General features: G+C 42.0%; 1 long non-coding RNA gene across 2 annotated transcripts; it reads right to left on the bottom strand.

The window, feature by feature from the left end:
• Positions 1-12,242: 12,242 nt before the first annotated feature.
• Positions 12,243-14,951, bottom strand: LOC106675541 (uncharacterized). Of its 2 annotated transcripts, none has more exons than XR_013096510.1 (4): positions 14,300-14,951; positions 13,692-13,817; positions 13,106-13,227; positions 12,243-12,985 (listed from the first exon to the last, which is right to left on the bottom strand). It is a non-coding gene; the product is annotated as an uncharacterized LOC106675541 (long non-coding RNA). The 2 variants fall into 2 exon arrangements; XR_013096511.1 differs by having other exon boundaries at positions 13,692-13,812.
• Positions 14,952-16,732: the final 1,781 nt, after the last annotated feature.

The following is a 16,732-nucleotide window of genomic DNA, read 5'->3' as shown; positions in this document are numbered from 1 at the left end:
TAGTCACAACAAAGGGCATTGTGCTATTGGAAGGCAAATCCAATCACAAAGGCAAATCATGAAAAGGCTGCTAGGAAAGCTGCAACATACCTGCAGAGGGTCCGGCAAGTCCTGAGGAGTCAGCTGAATGGAAAGAATACAATTAACACCTACGTCCTGCCGGTTATCAGATACCCTGCTTAGATAATAAGATGACCAAAGAAAGAGGTAGAAGCCACTATCATCAAAATAAGAAAGCTTTTTACCGTGCATGGAAGTTTTTACCCCAAATCCAGTACCCTGAGATTGTATGCTAAGGAAGGTGACTGAGAACTAGTGAGTGTCAGAACCACTATCCAGGATGAAACAACGTGGTGGAGGGTGAAGGCAACAGTGGGGCAACAGTGATCCCTGGTAGTCAGAGCACTTGGGACAGTGACCCATGGCTGGGCGAGTTGCTCCAAAAGATCGCAGGAACAACGTCCAAGATCTCTGTCCCAAAGAGCGCAGTCCTAGGAACAGCAAAGATCCTGTGCAGGACCCTCAAGCTCCCAAGCCTTTGGTAGAAGATCCAGGCTTAAAGGATAAAGACCACCTGCATGGCGAGTGGCGAGAACTTTTTAAAATATATATAGAGAGAGATTTACAAACCTTTGTCACTCACTAGTGGGTAATTTTCCTCAACAAATAAATGAAAAAGTAAATTTCCTTATTTGTTAATGAATTTTACTGTGATCTAATTTTAGACTTTTTTTTTTTAACTTTTGGGGTTTGAGCCATCATAGGTGACAATTGTAACCCTAACTCTACCCTAATTCTATATTTCGAACGGCACAATCGACTCTTTAAAAGTGTGATTGTTTTTGATATGTAACTGTTAAATTTATTATTTTCTTTGTTACCTGATTACCAACAATTTAATAAAAATATTATTTTTTTTAAACAAGAGACTTAGTGAAAGATCGGGGCGACTGGGTTTTCTGTTCGACAAAGAGGGTTACCTAGATCTCTGAGACAGTCACCTGAGTAGTGAAGCTGCATGCTGGCAAGTTATCTTCAACAAACTCTGAGTTTCTCTCTGACTCCTCCTGTCCTGCTACAGCTGATCCAGCTGACTGACTTGGTTTCATTTCCTCATTCACACAGCCTTTGATAAAATATTACTCTGCAGAAATTCCCATCTTTGCAAACATAATAATCTGGTTAGATGTTAGTTTCTTGTTATATTTAACATGACAACTTTTATTATTGGTCACTGGATAGCACTGATTTATTATCAACTCAACCCCACCCATCCCATATATGTCTTAACTTTAGCAATTACAGTTTAAAAAAATCTTTAGGATATGGGGCTCTGATTATTATGTTTTCAACACGCCCTTTTTTTCACAGGAAATTTTACAAACATTTACATCTGAATTCAAGTGTTATGACTGAATGTTAAATTGAAATATTTACTAATATAAAATTGATATTTAATCTAAATATTTCTTAAATCTAAATACACTGGCACTGATTAGTGATCAGTTATTTAGATATTTCTTTAAGCAACACTGAATTGTGCCCTAACCCTAGCCCTAGTTGATGGTTGGTCTGTTTTCATTCAGCACTTCCTGTACCAAAATAGTACGTAAGGAAGGTGACAAATCAAACTTAATGTAATTGATATTTGGAGAGACAAATTTCCTGATGATATATCTTTTACCTGGAGTAACCGTTCTGGTTCAAGGAAATCACGTATTGATTTCTGGTTAATATCAAGTAGTCTATCAAAGGACAGTGTTACGGTCAATATCCTTACAACTCCACTTACGGATCATAGAGCAATATATATTAATCTGCAACTCTTTCCTACTATTGCAATTAATAGATCCTCCTATTGGAAATTAAATAGCTCGCTTCTGAGCCATACAATTGTAAAATCTGAAATTACACGACTGTTAAAACACTTTATACACAAGGCTAATATTGAGAATTCCTATAGCACAAACTGGGAAATTTTTAAATTTGAGACAAGTAAAATGTTGAGACAGTATGGGGCAAAAATAGCTAAGTCAAGGGCAGCAGAAGAAGAAAATCTAATTGTTCAAATTTCCGCAATATATCAACTCCCACCAGACGAGGTCTCGGAGGAGGATAGATTACATCTTAGGTCCTTTCAATCTAAACTGGATGAGATTTACCGCCAGAAAGCTGAAGGAGCTTTTGTTCGTTCAAGAAAAAGGTGGATAGAGGAGGGAGAGCAGAATTCTGCTTATTTTTTCCACTTAGAAAAACATAGATCTAAAACCAATACTATTCATAAATTGAATATAAATGGTACGGTCAGTGATGATGCAAAAATTATCTCTCAATTTTGTTGTAATTTCTACTCAAAGTTGTATGAATCCAATTATAACGCAAAGGTCGCTACCCAATTCATTGACTCTGTAAACAATGTTGAAATGATTAAAAGTGCTGATAGGCTTTTTTGTGACAGTCCAATTACTGAAAAAGAGATATTGACATCTATTGAATTTCTTAAAAACAACAAATCTCCGGGCACAGATGGGCTGGTGGCTGAATTCTATAAATCATTTTCTTGTCAGCTTGCACCCTTTTTGTTGCAGGTTTATAATGAAAGTATTAAAAGGGGCACTCTTCCTCCCAGCCTTACTCAGGGACTTATTACTTTAATTCCCAAACCTAAGAAGGACCTACTTTTTATAGACAACTGGAGACCAATAAGCCTCCTAAATAATTGTTGTGATATTTTGATACCATGGTAGCATTTACAGGATATTGTTTTATAGTGATATTATACAGGAAAACTGTTACTCAATAAGGCCCATTTACTAGTTGTTTTTCTCTTTCTCTGTAACCTAAGAATTAATGTGTAAGAATCACAGGTTGGTACCTCAAGGTCGAAAATACCACAGAGACCACTTCCTTACTCCCATCCCCCCTTCTTTATCTCCTAGAAAGGAGCTTGTTAAAGGCCAGGTGGTTCGTTTCAGAATTCACTAATGAAAGAACTCTGTATTCTATGTCTAGGAGTGTATTTTGCTGGGATGATCATAAATTGTAGCTGAACTGATAAACTACACAAAGGATACTTCTTTGCTCACAAGGCAGGAAGACGTTTCCTTATTTGGTCTGTACCGGTTTGAACTGAGAATCTGTTGACACACGAACCTTTTTCCTCTATATATACTGTTGTAAGATGAATAAACCTTTGAGTCAGTTTGGAATGACAACCTAGAACAGTCTCCGCGTCTTCTTGTTTTTCCAAACTGCTCCCGGTACTCCAGCTGGTACCGTGATTAACCATTGATCATGCATGAGAATATTTTAATTTTGTTTATGTTAAAGGATGAACTCTGCTTATCGCTGCCCATGTCTCGAAGGAAACCCGATCCTCACAGACGGAGTTTTCTTTCAATAATGATTATAAAATATTAGCTCTATTGCTAGCTAGAAGAATTAAATATATTTTGGACGATATTGTAGACGAGACACAGTCTGGTTTTATGACAAACAGACACATCTCCAATAATATTAGACTCGTCTTGGATATTCTGGACTACTCAGCATTAATATCTGATGACTCATTTATCCTTCTCCTGGACTTCTATAAAGCCTTTGACTCAATTGAGCATGAATTTATATTTCTTACACTTCAGAAATTTGGTTTTGGTGATATCTTCTGCAGAGCTATCAAAACTCTGTATTCCAATGCTAATAGTTCTATTAGAATGAAAAATGGCACCACTTCTTGTTTTAGTCTTAATCGAGGTGTACGCCAAGGTTGCCCGATTAGCCCTTATCTTTTTTTACTTTGCACCCAAATTCTTGCCTCTCATATTTCGAATAGCCCTGTGAAGGGTATAAACATAGCAGACAGAGAGATTGTCATCAGTCAATTGGCAGATGATACCACAATTTTTCTTAAAAATGCCAGCCAAGTGCCAATTGCTTTACGTGTAATAGAGGATTTCTCAAAAGGGTCTGGATTGGTCCTAAACTTAAATAAATGTCAGTTATTACCTGTCAAAGAGTGTAATGTTCAGAGTATTTGTAATATAACAGTTAAAAATGAAGCAACATATTTAGGTCTGATTATCTGCAAAGAGAACGGTGGCACGGTGGTTAGCACTGTTGCCGCACAGCAAGAAGGTCCTGAGTTCAATTCCACCATCAGGCCGGGGTCTTTCTGTGTGGAGTTTGCATGTTCTCCCCGTGTTTGCGTGGGTTCTCTCCGGGTACTCCGGCTTCCTCCCACCGTCCAAAGACATGCAACTTGTGGGGATAGGTTAATTGGATAATCCAAATTGCCACTAGGTGTGAATGTGCGAGTGAATGTGAGTGCGAATGGTTGTCTGTCCCTATGTGTTAGCCCTGCGACAGACTGGCGACCTGTCCAGGGTGTACCCTGCCTCTCGCCCTATGACAGCTGGGATAGGCTCCAGCGCCCCCCGCGACCCTGAAAAGGATAAGCGGAAGCGAATGGATGGATGGGAATATCTGCAAAGATACAAAAGACAGAATTTTACTAATTTTTCCCCCAATTATTAAAAAATCTCAAACCAAATTAAATCAATGGTTGCAGAGAGATTTAAGTATAAGAGGAAGGGTATTGCTCTCAAAAGCAGAAGGTCTGTCTCGACTGACTTATGCAGCAATTTCTCTGCATGTGGACGGCAAAACTTGTAAGGATATTGACCGAATGCTCTTCAACTTCCTTTGGAAAAACCGGACACATTACATCAGAAAAAGTGTATTGATGAATGACTATGAACACGGTGGTCTCAATGTTTTGGATTTTACTACTCTAAACAATACATTTAAGATTAATTGGGCTAAACATTTTCTTAAAAATCCGGTATCCATTTGGAATTTTATTCCTCACTACATTTTCTCTAAGTTTGGTGGTCTAAGTTTTATCTTAGGTTGTGATTATAATATAGATAAGCTTCCAGAAAAGCTCTCGATGTTTCACAAACAAGTTCTATTAGCTTGGTCCCTTATATATAAACACAACTTTACACCCCATACGTATTCAATTTGGAATAATAGGAACATAGTGTATAAAAATAAATCATTATTTTTTTCTAGGTGGGTTGAGAAACGGATTGTTTTAGTGAATCAGCTGTTTAATCCTAATGGGCAGCTCATGTCCTATTCAGAATTTTTAAACACCTATAAATTTCCAGCCACACCCAAAGAATATGCCATATTATTTGATGCAATACCTACGGGTATTATAATGCTTTTTAAAGGTATTCAACCTTGCATATCATCTGTTTCTCTCCCCAACCCTTTAGATTCACACATAGGAAGAATCTGTCTAACAAACCACAGTAAAAGTAATAAGAATATTCGTGCTTTGTTCCAGACAGAATCTCTAACTATCCCACATGTGGTCTCTTATTGGAATTCCTTTGTCAGTGACATTAACTGGAAAAGAGTATGGACAATTCCTAACAAGTATCTGGTAACGAATAAAGTGAAGGAAGTCTCATTTAAAATATTGCATAAATTTTATCCTGCTAATCATTACATGACGAAGTTCAAAAGGGACATAAATGTGAACTGTGGATTTTGTGGAAGCCATCCTGAGACTGTGCAACACCTCTTCTGGATCTGTTCATACGCTAGAACATTTTGGAAAGACTTCAGTAGATTCATTGCTGGACATCTCTATAATGACTTTACTGTGAAATGGGAAAATGTTGTATTTTGTTTCTTTCGAAGGCAAAAAAAAGATGTTTACTTTATAATAAACTTATTAGTTATCTTAGCTAAATTTTATTTTCACAAATGCAAATACAGTAACAGAAAACCTAATTTTAAACATTACTATAATGATGTTTTATGTTACATAAAATTGATTAGTGGATCACTTAACAAAAAGGCTATGAAAACTATTACTATTTGTAGTAATTACAAATTATTTGAATGTATGTAATTCTTTGTATTACACCCCCTGGCATATGTTAATTTTGTTCTGATTGTATACATGTTCTGTATACTGTTTCTTAATAAAGTTTAATATTTTGAAAAAAAAAAAAAAAAAAAAAGGAAATCGACGGCGCATTTGGAGTATGCATTTGAAGTACACTTCGAATTGGGACAGCCGTCGTCGCGTGGCGGTGACGTAACCGCACTTAAAATGCGTACTTCAAGCATGCAGTCTCTTAATTGGGACACAGCCATGGTCTCAGTGAACAGTCATGGTCACACACTGCATGTGGTTTTAAAAGCAACATGTCTGTTCACCACAACAATGGAGATGTGTAATATTAGTGCAGCTACGGTTTGTTTTTGAACATCAGTTTTGTTTTCTACTTTGATCACTTAGACCAAAAAAGTGTTGTTTTCAGATTCTTTCTTTTACATCTATTAACCACCTGTTCATTTTTTTATTACAATTAGTTTCACATAAATGTTAGTGTTTTCTTTTCCATCCATCCATCCATCCATCCATCCATCCATCCATCCATCCATCCATCTTCATCCGCTTTATCCGGGGCCGGGTCGCGGGGGCAGTAGCCTAAGCAAAGAGGCCCAGATCTCCCTCTCCCCAGCCACCTCCTCCAGCTTATCCGGGGGAATACCAAGGCGTTCCCAGGCCAGCCGAGAGATATAATCTCTCCAGCGTGTCCTGGGTCTGCCCCGGGGCCTCCTCCCGGTGGGACATGCCTGGAACACCTCACCCAGGAGGCGCCCAGGGGGCATCCTTGTCAGATGCCCGAACCACCTCAGCTGGCTCCTTTCGATGTGGAGCAGCAGCTGCTCTACTCTGAGCCCCTCCACTTGGGGCAGGAACTCATCCCCGACCCGGAGTGGGCACTCCACCCTTTTCCGGCTGAGAACCATGGCCTCAGATTTGGAGGTGCTGATCCTCATTCCCGCTGCTTCACACTCGGCTGCGAACCGTTCCAGTGCGAGCTGGAGGCCCTCACCCGATGAAGCCAACAGAACCACATCATCTGCAAAAATCAGAGATGAGATTCTGAGGCCACCAAAGCGAAAGCCCTCCGCCACTTGGCTGCGCCTAGAAATTCTGTCCATAAAAATTATGAACAGAACCGGAGACAAAGGGCAGCCCTGGCGGAGCCCATCACCCACCGGGAACGAGTCCGACTTATTGCCGGCAATGCGAACCAAGCTCTTGCAACGGTTGTATAGGGATCGAATGGCCAGTAGCAATGGGCCAGACACCCCATATTCCCGCAACACCTCCCACAGGACACCCCGAGGGACACGGTCGAATGCCTTCTCCAAGTCCACAAAACACATGTAGACTGGTTGGGCAAACTCCCATGCACCCTCAAGTATCCTGGAGAGGATAAAGAGCTGGTCCAGTGTTCCGCGACCAGGACGAAAACCGCATTGTTCCTCCTGTATCCGAGGTTCGACTAACGGACGAACTCTCCTTTCCAGCACCCTGGCATAGACTTTCCCAGGGAGGCTGAGGAGTGTGATCCCCCTGTAGTTGGAACACACCCTCCGGTCCCCCTTCTTAAAGATGGGGACCACCACCCCGGTCTGCCAGTCCACAGGTACTGCCCCTGATCTCCACGCTACATTGCAGAGGCGTGTCAACCAGGACAGCCCTACAATGTCCAGAGCCTTCAGGAACTCGGGGCGGACCTCATCAACACCGGGGGCTCTGCCACCAAGGAGTTGTTTAACTGCCTCAGTGACCTCGCCCCCGGAAATTGGCGGGTCATTCCCCTCATCCCCAGACTCTGCTTCCTCCTTGGAAGACGTGTCAGTGGGATTAAGGAGGTCCTCGAAGTATTCCTTCCACCGCCTGACAATTTTCTCAGTCGACGTCAGCAGCGCTCCGCCAGCACTATACACAGTGCAGGTAGAGCACCGCTTTCCCCTCCTGAGACGTCTGACGGTTTGCCAGAATCTCTTCGAGGCAGTCCGAAAGTCTTTTTCCATGGCCTCTCCGAACTCCTCCCACACCCGAGTTTTTGCTTCAGCCACTGCCCGAGCTGCATTCCGCTTGGCCTGTCGATACCTGTCGGCTGCCTCCGGAGTCCCACAGGCTAACCAAGCCCGATAGGACTCCTTCTTCAGCCTGGTGGCTCCCTTCACCTCTGGTGTCCACCATTTGGTTCGGGGATTACCACCACGGCAGGCACCAACCACCTTGCGGCCGCAGCTCAATGCCGCAGCTTCGGCAATGGAGACGCTGAACATGGTCCATTCGGACTCAATGTCCCCAGTCTCCCTCGGAATGCTGTTGAAGCTCTGCCGGAGGTGTGCGTTGAAGATCTCGCGGACTGGGGCCTCTGCTAGACGTTCCCAGCACACCCTCACTACGCGTTTAGGTGCACCAGGTCTGTCCAGCGTCCTCCCCCGCCACCTGATCCAACTCACCACCAGGTGGTGATCAGTTGACAGCTCAGCCCCTCTCTTTACCCGAGTGTCCAGAACATATGGTCGCAGGTCTGCTGATACGACTACAAAATCGATCATCGACCTACGGCCTAGAGCGTCCTGGTGCCACGTGCACTTATGGACACTCTTATGTTCGAACAGGGTGTTCGTTATGGCCAAACTGTGATTAGCACAGAAGTCCAATAACAAAGCACCACTCGGGTTCAGATCAGGGAGGCCGTTCCTCCCAATCACGCCCCTCCAGGTCTCGCTGTCGTTACCCACGTGAGCATTGAAGTCTCCCAGCAGGACAACAGAGTCTCCAGGTGGAGCACCCTCCAGCACCCCCCCCCCCCCCCCCCCCCCAGGGACTCTAAGAAGGCTGGGTACTCTGAACTGCCACTCGGCGCATAAGCGCAGATGACAGTCAGGACCCGTTCCCCGACCCTAAGGCGCAGGGAACAAACCCTCTCGTCCACCGGGAAAGACCCCAACGTACCGGCAGCAAGCCGAGGGGATATTAGAATACCCACCCCAGCCCGCCGCCTCTCACCAGGGGCAACTCCAGACTGAGACAGAGTCCAGCCCCTCTCCAGGAGACTGGTTCCAGAGCCCAAGCCATGCGTAGAGGTGAGCCCAACTATATCTAGCCGGTACCTCTCAACCTCACGCACTAACTCAGGCTCCTTCCCCACCAGAGAGGTGACATTCCATGTCCCTATTGCCAGTCTTGGCAGCCGGGGGTCAGTCCGCCAGGGCCTCCACTCCTGGCCGCCACCCGGCACACAATGCACCCGACCCCTATGGCGCCTCCTGCAGGTGGTGGGCCTGCGGGAGGATGGGCCCATGTCTCCTCTTCGGGCTGTGCCCGGCCGGGCCCCATGGACTAAGGCCCGGCCACCAGACGCTCGCCCTCGGGCACCCTCCCCGGGCCTGGCTCCAGGGCGGGGCCCCGGTAACCCTATCCCGGGCAGGGTAAACTGTTCCCTCGGTGTCCTTTTCATAAGGGTCTTATGAGTGTTTTCTTTTATGATCTTTTAATGCTTACACTACACTGTACATGTCTACATTAGAGACTGTTGTGATATTTTGATACCATGGTAGCATTTACAGGATATTGTTTTGTAGTGATATTATACAGAAAAGAGTTACTCAATAAGGCCCATTTACTAGTTGTTTTTCTCTTTCTCTCTGACCCAAGAATTGATGTGTAAGAATCACAGGCTGGTACCCCAAGGTCGAAAATACCACAGAGACGAGACCACTTCCTTACTCCCATCCTCCCTTCTTTATCTCTTAGAAAAAGGCTCGTTAAAGGCCAGGTGGTTTGTTTCAGAATTCACTAATGAAAGAACTCTGTATTCTATGTCTAGGAGTGTATTTTGCTGGGATGATCATAAATTGTAACTGAAGAGATAAACTACACAAAGGATACTTCTTTGCTCAGAAGGCAGGAAGACGTTTCCTTATTTGGTCTGTACCGGAACCTGCTGACACACGAACCTTTTGTTCCTCTATATAAGCTGTTATGTACTAAATAAACCTTTGAGTCGATTTGGGAAGGCAACCTGAAGCAGTCTGTGTTTCCTTGTTCTCCCAAGCTGCTCCCGACGTCGTAACTAACCCAGCTGAGCGGCATACCTGAGTGTTACTTTGAATAATTAGGAATCTTATAAGGAAAGGACAAAACTCTGCTTATCGCTCACGCCTTGGAGGAAACCGGGGACGGAAATTTCCTTCAGAGACATTTCTGTTTCCTGTTTCTGTTGACTCAGAGTTGTGAAATGTTCTTTTATTTGATACACAATATGAAGTTCATAATTTTCTTACAAATAAAACTCTAATGACAAACATGAACAGCTGTGCTTATTTCTGAGACATGAGTTTTTGAATGTGTTGATATTTAGACAGTGTGCATCTGTATGCTGAAACTGTAATGGTGAACCTGAGGTGATGGTCAACAGAAGGCAAATATATATCAATATAAAACAATATTGAAGTAATGTCTTTACCCTCTGCAGCGTGTGGACGCTGTGCACACAATCACCTTATTCACTGTAGTAAACATGCACCGCTAGCTCACGTGACTGACTGTCTCCATGGTTACATCGTATATTATTAGCTGTGTAAACAGCTTCCAAAGATACCGCCATAGCTCTCTGCAGCTGTAACACTTTCACACTTTGCAAATCATTTCATGGTTTTGATAGTTATGAAGACAGAATATGTTTTTAAGGTCATGCTAGGCGGTTGCTATGGTGGTTGCTGTGGACTTGGGTGGACCGCGTCCGATTCCTGTTATTAGCTGTCCGCCGTAGGAAGGCTGCGTTCCATTTACAAGTAGTGACAGTCTGCCGCAACTCGAACTCAAACCCCGCTTTGTTCTTTAATTATAGGCCTTTTATAGCCGTTCATGACACGCACACACACACATAAAGCATTTTGCCTCACCATGAGAATGCAAGTTTACCTAACCTAACCTTAAAGTATCTGATATAGGATAGAAAAACGAAGCAACCAGAGATTTAATGATGAAGACTCTGGGTTCTGTAGTTCACGTTTTACAGTCCTGAATGACTCTTTGCATATGATTTATTGAAGAGGACTTTAGAATGCACTTTACATTTAGACTGTTGCTGTTTCATTTTTTACATTGTCGCGGTGTTATGTCATGAATAAGGTTCACCTGCTGGGGGTTTGATGGATCAGCTGGACAATTCAGTCAAAGACAGACTTCATTCATCATATGCAAGAATCCTAGTTGGATTTTTGTTGTCACTCATATTTTTGAACCAAATATTGAAAACAATTCTGACAGACTGGATACCTGGTCAGGGTGTACATTACCTTGTACTCAAGTATCCCAGGACAGAGCCCTGCCCCACCATGAGCCTGGGTGGATACGTGGTTATTAATATAAAAGGACCAATACTGAATATGAATATTTCATGAAAATTGAATTATAATACAAATTAGTAATAAGGGTTTCTCTGCGCCCTTATCTACTCCATACTCAGCTGCGGGCAGAGAGGGTGACAGGCGAGGATGGCACTGAAGAGAAGATGCTCGGTTTCTGGAGTCTCCTGGTCCTGTCAGTATTAGTAGGATGCATCTGCTGTGTCTTCTCGTGGATGCTCACCTACCTTGACTCGTTCCAGCCTGGTATGGATTTCCCAACACTGTGGACAGTGGCCCACGTCAGAGACGTTTAATATTGATTACATATGTCTGAATTGCTAACCCTAGCTCAACAGACCACAATGCCCTGGACTGTCAGTATAGTTACATGCTGTGAACATAAGTACCTTTGATCACAGTTTGTGTTGTAAAAGAGAAGGAATATTGAAAAAAAGATCAACATTGTGATATTATTTCTTCCAAACTGACCAGAAACATGCTTGTCAGACTCTCACAGCAAAGGATCAGACTCACTGTGCATGACGGCTCAGGCCAATGATGTCTGTTAAGATTGTCAGTTGTTTACTGCTTCTGTACAGTTAGGGTCACGTCTCTATTTCAGAATAATTAATATGCGGAAAACACTAAAAGTTGATTGTCTTCCAATATTCTAGCATAATTAAAAAACTTTGACTTTGTAAGTACATATTATTAGTCCTAATGCCAGTATGAGTCTTCATAACTCCTGCTTTGAAATACTGAACTTTGAAATTTACCTGATGAAAGATAGTTTACAGTGGCACTCTGTCAGGATCATTCTGACTATAAGATCACTGTATTAATCTGAATCCTTCTGAAATGTGCTGTGAATGAATGCTGATGCAACTCACTGTGGGAAAGCTGCTAATAAAATGAATCTGTGACACATGCAACACGTTCACAGAGGAAGAGGACTCAAAGGGAGGACACGCAGAGGCTGTGTTGAAGTCAGAAATCCAAATCTTTATTAAAAAAAACAGGCGGCGGTTACAAACAGGAAGACAAGCAGTCCATCAAACAGTCTACAGGGTCAAACATTCAGAGAATTTAAACAGCAGTAAAAAATAACTGGACACTGAAAAACTTAAAGCAATGTGTGACGCAATAGAAGGAAGCAGTGTGTTACTGTGTTGTGTTGTTTGTTACGTTGTGATGTGTCATATCGTGTTGTGTTATATGTAGTGCCGACGTAGGACAGTTTTTCCAATTTCATTGTACTACTGTACTATGTATGACTGTGCAATGACAATAAAGAGTTATCTTATCTTATCTTATATTCACTGAATTATCATCAATTACAAAAGAGAAAAATGACGATTTCTAAGGATTATTTTCTTAAATGCAATTAGAGTGTGGCTGGTAAAGATGGAAACATACAGAATGTAAACTGTGTGAGTTTGGTGAACTTTGTTAGTAACAAATGAGGTAAAAAAAACAACCCCAAAACATACAAAACACAGAAAGAGGCTCTCAGTATTCATTAATAATTAGAAAGAAAAATTCTGGTCGTGGATTTTTACAGTCTTAGTTCCGCTCGCTGTCATCATTATAATCATCATGATAAATGGCGAGGTCCTGAGGTGGGTGGGGCTGTCTCTGTGATGTCACCATGAAGGAACAGCATCTGGCACGTGTTGGTGAAACATCCCAGTACACTGGTGTAGTTTCCTCTCCAGCTGTTTGACATGTGACACTTGAATAGTGTTAGGTCAGGTGACCACATGGTTTCTAAAGTAACTGACAGGAAGTAACCAGGCCGTCAGAAATGGATGGCATGTGTGTAGAGTTACTGGAGTTGGGTAACTCTACTTACCAAAAGCAGAAGCACACAGATGAAGGATCAGATGCTGAATGTTGCAGGAACATGCTCATGTGTGGTGGTCATTCAGTGCTGCTCCGGCAGGTTAGACAGTCCAAGACTGATATGCTGCCCATCTGAGAGTTTGAAAACACACATGGAAAGATTTATTTTGTGTTACAGTCAAAGTTGGATGTTCATTTTTGTCCTTTAAAAATGTTTGTGTATTTGAAAGCACTAACATTTAAGGATGACTTGGATTGTCTCCTTTAAAGAGGAGACAAGTGTATCCACTGATCTACGTCACTTTACCTGGATAATGACTCCTCCCCCCTCACTCAGAAACACTCCTAATATAACCAAGCAAATAAATAATATTGAAGATTTACTTACATCATTACAAAAACATCAAAAACATCTCCCTTTGATTCTATTTCTCCATTCCTGCTGAACATCAGGCAACAAATATCTCAATAAATCACAGTAAAATGTAAAGCACATGTTTTCTCTGCTTTGTCTAACCTCTGCAGAGCCTCTGTCAAGAAAAACATAACTGTAAGCATAAAACAAATATACATTCATAACACGTCACTGGACAAACCTCGGTCAGTTGATTTCCTCTGTGCAGTGCAGATGAGCATCAGTCAGCAAGTGACTCTGCTGGTTCTTCTGAGGAAACACCACCGTCTCTCCACACCGTCACCATCTGTGAGCACAAACTGCTGCTCTGCCAGCATGTAGGAATCACATATCACACACACAGGGGTGAAGAAACATCAGAGCTCAACTTTGGATACTTTAGATCTAAACAGATCAAAGTAGCTCTTAGTTTCAACAATCAGTGAGCAGACAAACAATGATACCAAACTGATTCTGTATGAATACAATATGGTATTTTCAATACAGGTGTCAAATTAATTTATTAAAACTAATACAGATATATGTATATTTTTTTTGATAAATTAGTTTGCTAAATTATAAGAATATATATATTTTTTCATTTAACAATTGCAACTAAAAGAAATTAAATATTGAACAAAAATATATTGTCACATTCTTTGCATGCTCAGCATGCTGAAAGACTTGAAGTTGCTACAGATTTTAAGAAGTGATAATTATAGGGAAGAAACTTCTCTTTTTCATCCGTTTAATCAAACATTTGATGCCTCAGCTGTCTCAGTCCTATAGCGTTCTGCAACTACAACTAACCTGAGGCTTGGATTTGGCTGCAGGTGCCCCTGTACATCCTTCTCAGCAGCACACATGTGGGTACCATTTAATCCCACTTCTTCCTGAGCTTTGCTTCATCACAAGACCAAAGGTGGCATCCCGTGTCACAGTCTTATCATCATCCAGAAGAAACATTTGAAGAAACATTTACGCGCCTCCTGGTTTTGTTTTCTGATCCTGCGAAAAGACTGAGGACAACAAAGCCCAGAGAACACAAGATACACAACATCCAACATTCAGACTCAACAGCCTCCATAAATGAAGAGCACCAGGTTGGTTCAGTTATAGTAGATATGAGCATACTTCACATTACTGGGTATGAATAATAATGAGGAGGCAAACTTTGACGATGCAGAGCATGATGTCCCATCATCAGACTGTAAACAAACATCCACCAGGCTTCTTTGTTGCCAAAATTGATGATTCTCCTATCAGGGATCAGTAGCGTGTATTAACCTGTGGTACAAGCAGCAGTCACTGAAATATTACTGTTTCAGATAAGAAATCTAGGACATAAAAGCCAGAGTGGGAGGGATCTCTGCAAACTGACTTAGGTCTGCAAGTGTGAAGCTCAACAAAAATCTGACTCTCCAGTCACAGACAAACAAAAACTCCAGCTGGGAGATAGAAAATGCTGTCTGGAGGAGCCCCCTGGTCTGTCATCCTGCCCCCCCCCCAGTAAGGGGGACTCCCCACAACTATGTATGCATACATGTTTTCAGTTCATTCCAGACTTCCTGATGCATTTTAATCAGTTATCACTGCCTTGTTATTACATTCCTGCTTATTACACAGAAAGTGTCAGAGGTGCTCTGGCCCTTTATTGTCATTTTACATGTACAACCAAATTATGAGTGCTCCATAGCAACTGTGGGGGTATAAGATATAAATAGTAAAACAGCAGGAATAAATAACAAACAGGAGAAATATATACAATCAAGCAAAATATATGAAAGTTACTGAGACCATGGGTCAGATTGGTGAGGTGAGTGGGCAGGGGTGGAGCGTAAGAGGATAGGGTTTGTTAACAGCCTGAATGGCCCAGGCGAACAAGCTGTTTGTGAGGTAAAGACCCTACATTAATAGAGAGAAAACACTGAAAACCCCAACATGATATGACTCCCTATGAGAATGTGCTTTGGCAACAATGGGAAAGAAAAACTTCAATTTATCAGGAAGAACCCTCGTGAAGAACCAGGCTCAGGGAGGAGGAGCCATCTTTCGCTCTACATTATTATATTCCTTTCTTCTGGTATTATTATTATTAATAATATTGTTGTTGTTGATTTTGTTGCTGTTGTTTTTGTTTTTGCACTCATTACAAAACTTAAATAACCACGTGAGGTTATATGCATATTCACTTCTGTAAACACTAGCTAGTCATTTTATTGGAGGGGTCATTCACAAGCAAAAAGAACAGAAACATCCTTGCTTATGATGTTTCTGTTCCATTATGATCTCTCTGTTTGTAGAAAAGTTCAGTTCTCTGTAATGTAATGTTTTTGGTAAATTATTCCTGTCTGTGTGTGTGTGTGTGTGTAGTCAATCCATATGCTGGCCATTATTTTAACTGCGCTACGGCAGCTTCTCTGTACTGTCATAGAGCTAAATTGTGCCTAGTTTTGCCTGTAGGTGTTCTTTTTTTGTTTGTTTTTGTTTTAGTTTACAGCTAAAAAAAAGAAAATACCTTAGTGGTTAATAACCAAAGTAATATGCTTACTTTCTTGCTGAAAGTAAGATGTGAAGATGGCTATCAGCCTAAAATCTGTGTGTTATACAGGCCTCTTCATTGTTATTATTATTTATATAGCACCAAATCACAACAACAGTAGCCTCAAGGTGCTTTACAGGGAGTGCAGAATTATTAGGCAAATGAGTATTTTGTCCACATCATCCTCTTCATGCATGTTGTCTTACTCCAAGCTGTATAGGCTCGAAAGCCTACTACCAATTAAGCATATTAGGTGATGTGCATCTCTGTAATGAGAAGGGGTGTGGTCTAATGACATCAACACCCTATATCAGGTGTGCATAATTATTAGGCAACGTCCTTTCCTTTGGCAAAATGGGTCAAAAGAAGGACTTGACAGGTGCAGAAAAGTCAAAAATAGTGAGATATCTTGCAGAGGGATGCAGCAGTCTCAAAATTGCAAAGCTTCTGAAGCGTGATCATCGAACAATCAAGCGTTTCATTCAAAATAGTCAACAGGGTCGCAAGAAGCGTGTGGAAAAACCAAGGCGCAAAATAACTGCCCATGAACTGAGAAAAGTCAAGCGTGCAGCTGCCAAGATGCCACTTGCCACCAGTTTGGCCATATTTCAGAGCTGCAACATCACTGGAGTGCCCAAAAGCACAAGGTGTGCAATACTCAGAGACATGGCCAAGGTAAGAAAGGCTGAAAGACGACCACC

Source organism: Maylandia zebra, unplaced genomic scaffold, assembly GCF_041146795.1.
Source record: "Maylandia zebra isolate NMK-2024a unplaced genomic scaffold, Mzebra_GT3a scaffold17, whole genome shotgun sequence".
Lineage (NCBI taxonomy): Eukaryota > Metazoa > Chordata > Actinopteri > Cichliformes > Cichlidae > Maylandia > Maylandia zebra.
The sequence above is the reverse complement of the archived record's forward strand: the minus strand, read 5'-3'. Positions and strand labels throughout refer to the sequence as shown.